Genomic DNA, 9,388 nt, shown 5'->3' on the forward strand with positions numbered 1-9,388 from the left:
TGTCACATGTATTACGCTGAGTCAATGGCCGTGTTCGAGTTGAGCCGCGCCTCGCCTGGAAAAGAGACGAGAGCAGACGGACGCAGCAGGGGGAGTGGCTGAAAGCCGGCGTTTAAGTGGGACACATTTCCCTACATGTGTAGCTCGCGGGTGACGATGGGTGAAGATATCGCGTTAGAATTCATACTTGTTAAATATTTTATTTTAATTCTGGTGCCTGTTAGCAGCTGAAACACATCCTCACATGCTTGTGGATATCATATGTTGTAGACATGTGCACATGAAGACATGACTGTTGTCAAAAGTAAAGCTTATCAGCTGTAGTTTTAGTGTGCTCATAGGAAACGTGACAAAAAAAGACAAAACACATGTGACCAACTAACATTTCACATTCTTCCACCGGATGTTTGGATCAAGATGGGAACCAATCAGATCTTAGATCAGGTGAGAGCCAGGCGTTTCCCATCATCAACCGGTGGAGAGCAACTGCAGAATTTTGCTCCAAAATCTGCGGCCGCCTTGATCTCACGATGCCTACGTAGGCATGCCGTAAGAGCAAGTCGGACACAAATCTAAGCGGCATGCACTGCCCGCCGATCACCGGTGATCTAATCTGCGCGGAACTGGCTAATCTCGAACACGGCCATTTTTACGTGACTCAAAGTTTCTTAAAGGGACATGAACGTTGCCAACCACCACACATATTTTCTTTTTTTATGATAAAATCTATTGACATGGCAAAATTATCTCGATAAGAGTCAGACATTTTGATTACAATGCATTTTTTATTTATTGCCCAGCCCTAGAGTGAGTGAGTGAGTGAGTGAGTGAGTGAGTGAGTGAGTGAGTGAGTGAGTGAGTGAGTGAGTGAGTGAGTGAGTGAGTGAGTGAGTGAGTGAGTGCATCCCATCCGCTGAATCACCACCTTAACGCGGTGGCTGGGTTTGTGCATCTCTATGAAGGCTGAAGGCCGTTGTGTCGGGGTCTCGGCTCCAGGTGAGTCTACCCTGGCAGAGCTTTCTCAGCTGAGAGGTCAGACTAAGAGTGATTCAAAGACTTATTTTATAGAAAGCCATGAAAAGATGCTTTTGTCACACTTCACACCCACTTAGGTGTTGGCATGCACAGTTTTCCTGGGGCTTTTTAGTGATTGTGCAGCAGAGAAATCAATAATTATATTAAATGTTATATTTTGTTTAAAACCGTGGTTTGCATTTTAAGAAACATGCCTATTACCTCCCTCTCTCGTCATCAGTGTTTAACTTATTCAAAAGTTGTGTACTTAACCCTCATTCACTTTAACCCTCTCAGGCTCAAAATAAGTTTGATAAAAGGACGAACAACTAAGTCCTTCAGGGGTACTTCTGAGTTAAAATGCTCATGAAATACGTATGTGGAGTAACCAGGTAGGTAGGTTTTAACACCTGCCTCCAGAGGGTTAAGAGATGACGAGAGACATTTATTGTTTTCATGTTCAGCGACAGCTGTTATAAAGTTGATGTGCATGTAATCAGTGCAATAAACACTTAATCTGGAAAACAATCATGAGAGAATTGAGATCTCACCTCTAAGCAAAATCCTGATTCTCATTTTAACCAGAATTGTGTAGCCCTAGTATGCGCATGTCTCAATCTGCCTATAGCCAGCTAAAACTCTGACGTACGTGACGGCAATTACTCTTCTCCACCAGAGAAAATGATCTCTTGATTAGAAGTGTGCATCCCCACAAATGTTACATAGTATCTTGATTTTAGGCCTCTATAGCCTCATTCTTGTGCTGGCGTGCAGGTCCCCTTTCACTGTTCTGGAAGGTGATGGACTCGGGTTCACTTTTTTGCAAGAAAGGTGAGCTGGTTCCACAGGCCGATACAGGGCACTTTATATATATATATATATATATATATATATATATATATATATATATATATATATATATATATATATATGTGCACACACACATATATATAAATGTATATATATATATATATGTGTGTGTGTGTGTGTGCATATATATATATATATATATATATATATATATATATATATATATATATATACATATATATATATATGTATATATATATATATACATATATATATATATATATATACATATATATATATGTATATATATATATATACATATATATATATATATAAAGTGTTTGAAGTGTAAACACACACACACACACACACCAATTAAATTAATGCATGGACTAGAAGCCAGGTGATGGTTTATGTATTTAAATGATGATCAGGCTGCTGTAAAATGTAATCTCCAACCACATCCAGACAGAATCATCCTCTATCCTCTATTTGCTCTGCTCTTGTCTGGGCTGACATAGCCGACGGTGCACGCGGCGCGCCTAATGGCTCTGATGCACATTTTACGCATTTGGAGAGGTGGGCTGGATGCTTTGCTCTGGAATGGATTTTAAAAATTAAAAATTATTATTATTATTTATTTATTTATTTTCAAAAATTCAGAGATTTTGCCCCGTGAATAACCATGAAAGCTGTGCATGTACCCTTATGAAAGAGTCCTATTGAGAGGTAAATATTAAAAGTGCAGGTAATGCATGGTGCCGGTCCACTTGACGCACGGGTGTAGACTAAATATTAATGACAAATGAATGAAAATAAATTGTGAGTTTTTACTTCATATTTTAGAAATAAAAGGCCCGTCCAAAATTACCGTGGCCCACCCAAAAATGAAAACCTGGCGCAGCGCCTGTAAACCTCTGCAAATTGTTGTTCTTCACTTTATCAAACTCAGACTTTGTACAGCTAACGCCAAGATGTAAAATAATGAATTCAGTCGAGCTCTTCCCTCCCTCCCTCTCTTGTTTCTCCTTGAAACTCGACATCGGCTGTTGGGTTTCAAGGAGAAACAGAAGAGGGAGGGGAAGAAGGAGATGAGGCAAACAGAGTGAGTGCGAGAAACCAGACTGGTGTGGAGGTGAGCAAAACGGTTGTAAAAGTGTGGGTGTTGAAACCCCCACGGGTGCATCATTTTATTTTATTTTATTTTTTGCACATTAGGTCACTGTATTATGTTTTATGCGTCAGAGGGGGGTAGGACTGAATAAGCATCAGCTTCCTCCTACTCCTTTACAGTTTATTTTTGTGTGTGATTATGTGTGTAATTTTATTTTTGATGTCTACAATGACTTTATCATTATTATTATTTCTACGTTCGAAATAAAGAATTCATTCTATCATTCTACCCAGACCAAACCCAGAAGCACAAGCCGAATAGAAGCTGCTTTAATAGGAAACAATCTATTTTTAGCACAACACAGAAGGACCAGCTCCTAAGGTCAAAAGAGGCTGCCCACCTGCACCTTAGAGATGAGGGACACTCTTTCAAGAACAAGAACGTTGATATTTTGAATGAAGATTTGAGAAAGGTGGGAAAGAAGTTGTTTCAAACTAGAAAATGACTAACATAATACAGCAGAGGCCAAGTGGGACATATGACTTTTTTCTTCTGTTGAAATAGTTCTACAAAATATGGTTATAACGTTCCCCCTCACATGTCAGCAGTTTTATTCTTGACAGTTTCAGTACATCATAAAATGAGCTGTTTCAGAGTTATGTCACTTTAAGATAAGCTGGAGCTGGCCAAGCCCATCACCCTCTGCCCAGCCCCCACTCAGCTGAGAAGCTCCAGACTCCAGGAGGGGCATGTTGTAAAGCTGCTGCTCCTCCAGCCCACCAACGTGCTTGAGCACAGAAACAGGGCAATGTTAAAAAGAGACACAAAATCAATAAAATCGATGTTAAAATTAGCTCTCACAATCAAGGAATATAAAACAGGCTGATAAAACATAAAATCAAGAATACAACCCACATTGCAAAAACATTTAACGTTGGTTGCAGTAACAACATTAAAACAACTGTCTGAACAGGAAGAAAATAAAGAGTAAATAGATACAAACTAATAATAGAAAAACAGAAATGTTGTTTTTGTTTACACATATCAGTTAACAGTTGTGATTCGCAATCCTGCCTGGTTTTCTAAATTTAACAGAAAAAATGTATTCAGAGTATTTACAACTGTTGTCATGGTGAGTGTTGGTTTTGGACCCATATGCAGGTGAGTGAAGCTCCGAAGCAGCAAAATACTTAAATCCATTTATTGCAGGGACTTGTGAGTGCAGATACAACAGGAACAGAAGCACGTCGATATGGGGAGACATGAGACAAGAACAACAGACGAACCGACAAAAGACACAGGACTGACAGGGCTTAAATCCACAGGTGATCAGGTTAACAAGAGGCAGGTGCAACCATCTCTGTCTGATTGCGGCTTCTGTTTGCTGTGCGGAATGCCGGCTTGTGGAGCTCTGGGATGGAAACCTTTCCACCTGGTTCTCCCCAGCAGCAGCTCTGCGCATCTCAGATCGCAGCGGCGCTTGTCTGCTGTGCGGCTGCCGGCTTGTGGAGGTCTCGGAGACCTCTGTGTTCCACCCGGTTTTACCCAGCGGTCAGCCCGGCGTATCTCTGACTCAGAAGCTCTGGTGTTGTGCACAGTTAACTCCGGTAGTAGCTAGGTTGCTATGTCCATTAGCTTAGCTCCCACCTCCACGTTAGCTTTGGGTTAGCCAGGGTTAGCTTCAGGTTAGCTTGTAGCTAGTTCGATCGGGTGTCGTCAGTTGATCCCAGCCTTACAGCCCCACCCTCAGCTCCTCCTCTCTTCCCTTTTGTGGAATTGTCTGGGCTTGATGGAACCTGTGACACGGTCAAAATGGCGGTGGTGACCACCTCCCATTTGGCCTCAAAAACGTGTTACTGGAGCCTATGGAAAGGAGATGTCCAGTATATTTATGTCGATGGGTGCAACCAATAAACACAAGGGGAGACGAGAGGCAACCAAGGCTGGGAAGCAGAGCATGACAACTGTTACACACGACAAACCTGCTTAAAAAGGAAAGAAAAGCTTCTGTTTTTGTATATCATTCTGTCCCAGATTTATCATAACGGTTGTTTCATGAATGCCATCACTGACAGAGTTTATCTGGGTAAGGATTTCCTGTGGTTAAACTCTGCTGTAACACATCAGACATGTTTAGCCATAACAGAAATTCAAGGCAGAATGATCAAAATCATTTGACAATCTTCCTTATTTGAGTACCGATGAGGGATCAGCTGTGTCAGCTCTGCCATCAAACATGAATATTGCTCAAATTGAGGGTTAGAGGAGGGTTATTAGGAAGTGAGTATTGTGAAGTAATCTTTTTTTCTCATTATTATTTTTCTAAAATGCTCATTTTGATTAAACTGAGTCTTCATGTAACAGCTCTGCTTCACACTCCACACTTTCATTTGTGACCCACTCTGATAACGAGGGGGTTGATGATGATAAAAGGTCATGGCTACAGGGTTCTAAAAGATGCAGGTGGGAAGACATGACTCATGCATGCACCTTGTTGCTGCGGTTAGACCACGTGCAGCCTCTGGGTTTGAAGCATGAAGTAGTTTCACGTCCCTCATTACACAGGTCCAGGATGTGTGAACACATAAATGATCATGATTACCCTTTTGACACATCAAGAAAGAAAGGGAAATAATTGAAATGCTATTAAGCATGGCAACAAGTTTTGCTGAAACAGTTCACTAAGAAAGTAAATGTTCTATGTTTCCAGTCCAACGTCACCTTTGCCCACACACTAACTGTTGTAAATGATAAATAAATGATAAATGACCCGCACTTGTATAGCGCCTTTCAGAGTGTAACGGTGGGTAGTTTACATCTTACTTATGAACCATAAAATGTTATATTCCATAGAAATATGAAATATCAATCTGATGGATCTTTGAATATTTAAACTAGAAGATCAGAACTTTTTATTGCAGGGATTACTTGACACTTCGTATTAACTCAGAGGAAAGAAAGAGAGTCAGGTTTATAATAGTTAAGAAAAAATTTTCTACACAATTTAAACAAGACTAACACTCTGTGTACTGATGGAACTAAGGTGGAGTGAGACGTGAGTTGATGGTGTAAGTGTGGAATGTTGCTATCAGCACCAGCGGATCTGGTGAAGCATTTAGTTCTGAGTGGGAGTGAATGTTTCGCTCTAAACTTTAGTAGGATATTTATAACACACATGAAACGCCATCTGTCGGTCTACGTACCCCAGGGGAAGCCTCCGATTGGATGCCCTTGACCTGTATGAGAAAAGTGTTAGATCTGCCAGGAACAATAATTTTGCATGCATAATCTCACAACACCAGGGTGATCAGCAGGGGCGTAGCACCAAATTCTGGGCCCTAGGTACAAGTCTTCTAGGTGGGCCCCCATGCTCAATTACTTAATATCTCTCTTACACATTTTTTGTCATGCTATAAGACAAGATAATAAATATGATCTTAGTTTAACCTCTATATTGAGCAAATACAAATGCCAGCATAATAAAAGTGAAATGCCCAGGCTTCACATATAATTATTTTTATTTGCCAACAATGTGTTCAAACAAAAATCCTGGAATTTATTTTCCAGTAAATGCCCACTTCATGTTAGCAAAATCACTTATGAGATCTTTAAAGTCCAATCCTTTGGCTAATTGGCTTTCAATAGAAAGAAGAGCTAGGTTGTTCAGTCTATCCTGGGACATTGTTGATCTCAAATAATTTTTCACCAGTTTCAGTTTGCTAAAAGCCCGTTCACCCCCAGGAACAGTCACAGGTAGTGTGCAAAATATCCTCAGTCCAATACAAACTTCTCCAAAAATGCTCTGTAATTGCATCCTGTAGATGGCATTAAGCAGCTCAAGAGGAGACTGAATGTGTGGAAATGTGGCACCATATATTGTTCTCAGGTGTAGCATCTCATTCTCAAATTCAGCTGTGAGATCCTTGTAATATTTTCTCATCAGTGCCTGGCATGATATCTTCATCTGCTCTTCAGTCATGTCTGTCATGTTCATGATGTTAAGCTTTGCTAATACTGATATATATTGATATATTAAATACATATGACATGAAATAAACCAGGTTCTCTCTGTGAATGTAATGTACTCTAAATTTTATGATCCCTGCATTATCAGCCAAATTATAAGATTGTCCGTTTTCAAGATCAAATATAAAGACATTTAAAATAGGCTTAAAATATCTAACCAAGTCAATAACAATCCTCTAACACCAGTGTCATCATGCTATATGAAAAACAGTGGCAGCTTCACGTTCCTGAGATTACCACGAATCCATCGATACCAAGTTTGTCCTGGTCCATGACTGGGAAGGAGCTGAAATATCCACACAGAGTGAACCTGTTTTTACTGCGAGGTCCACGAATTAGTTGGCGGCGGCCGCCCGCGATAATAATTCTGATTAATATATAAATATTATTAGTGTTTTCACTGATAACACTAATTAATTTATATTTGATCTTGATGGTGAAACTAAAGGCGTTTAACACTGAACACCTAACATGAATGCAGCTTCTGAGAGCTAGCTAATATCAGCTAAAACTGTGTTCTGCTGCTGCTGCTCACCTTCCTTCTACTTGCTTCTGTTCAATTAATTTTTCCTCCTTCTCCTTCTTTTCTTTTCTTTTCTTTTCTTTTCTGGAAGCCAGATTTCCCTATCTTGGGAAAAGACATGACTGACTCTCCTGCCTCCAGCTCTGGCTGTCGGCATCTGCGATGTCTCATAGCTGTACATGCGGCCGTGCAGCCCCTGGCCGCTGGTGTGGACTGAACCACTTTGCACATTTTTAAGGGTGATAGATGCTTCAGAGATTATTCAGTTATTTTTTTAAGGCGAAATTCTGTTTCTTAACCTCTTTATCCAGGTAAAGGGAAGTTTATTAAGACATTAAGTAAGTCGGGGGGAAAAAACAACAACAATAAAACATTTTTATTCAAAGCTGTCTCAGGGCCCCTCCCTGCAGTGGGCCCTGGGTAAACGGTACCCTTCCCCCCCCCCCCCCCCCCCCCCCCAGTCCGACGCCTCTGGTGATCAGCATAAACTTTATAGCACTGTCAACTCCATCTTGTCGATAACTGAACCTGGTAGTGTTGATCCCTCTGTGTTGTTGTGTGCTGAGCTCCAGACCTTCTTTCTTCACAAAGTCCGGGACATTAGGGATAGTCTTGTGCAACCATGATCTGGCTATCCTGATGTACCACCAGAACCTCCCTCATTCTCCAACTTTGCTCCCATCTCTCTTGGTGAATTGTCAGATCTGATTGGAAATATGAAACCAGCAGGTTCTCCTGAGGACCCTCTCCCCCCGAGGATGGTGGGTGATATCATCCCTATTTTGGGCCCCGCCATATTAGACATTTTTAACTCTAGCTTAGCCACTGGGGTGTTTCCTACTTCTTTTAAAAAGGCGGTTGTGCAACCAATTTTTTAAAAACCTGGATTAGACCACTCAAACCTTGCAAACTTCCAGCCAATCTCCAAATTACCGTTTTTGTCTAGGTCCTTGAAAAGATTGTCTATTCACAGATTACAGCACACATGAATAGCTTTTCTCTGGTTGATGTGTTCCAGTCTGAGTTTAGGCCACTTCACAGTACTGAATCGGCCCTTCTTCGCTTGACCAATGACATCCTGGTGGCTTCTGACTCTGGGTCTCCTGTTTAACTCCTTCTATTAGATCTTTCTGCGGCATTTGATGCTGTAATGTAAGTTTCAGTGGGAGCACAGGCAGAATATCTTGCCCTCCAGCCAGAACCCGAAAACAGCACCAGTAGGCAACAACTTATCCAAAAGAGCCATTATTTACACCGGCAATGATAAAACAATCACAAGCAATAATAAAACACTAGTCCTTCACACTAAAAGCCAGCTGATCAGCATATACCAAAACAAGCAGTGGTATTTAGCTGTCCCAGGTGATGCGACCCCGTCCCCGGGGTCTGAGCTTCCAACACCGTCCAACGCCCCCGGGTGCAGCTTGCGAGGACGGCGGGTAAATCCCCATCTCAGGTCCAACTGCCAGAGTCTACGGCGGCAGATGTCAGCGTGGTCTCGGCACCCAACTGCTCCCAGCCCTCGCTACATAAAGAAGGCGTCAAGACTTCCCTCCTATCGCTGGAACACTGCCACCTGCTCAACTATCTTCATTGCCAGCAGTCCAAAACGACTGCGAACGATCCCACCCCCCAGGATCTGGTGCCACAATGACAGGTCGACCACACACACATCTTGGTAGATCTGCCACCCTTTTGTTCTCTCCGGCCTCATTACCCGTGACAAGGACCAGCCGGCGTCCAATCACCACACCCTCAGAATCCGGCAACTCCCGTCTTCTGTCTTTCACAATACCGCTTACCATATTTTGCTGGACAGACGAGTCATGGGTAGGGCTTAGGGGTACCTCACTTCAGTGGTTTTGCTCATATCTGTCAAACAGAGTTTTCAAGGTTCAGTT

Source organism: Nothobranchius furzeri, chromosome 8 (genome assembly GCF_043380555.1).
Source record: "Nothobranchius furzeri strain GRZ-AD chromosome 8, NfurGRZ-RIMD1, whole genome shotgun sequence".
In the NCBI taxonomy this organism is placed as follows: Eukaryota; Metazoa; Chordata; class Actinopteri; order Cyprinodontiformes; family Nothobranchiidae; genus Nothobranchius; species Nothobranchius furzeri.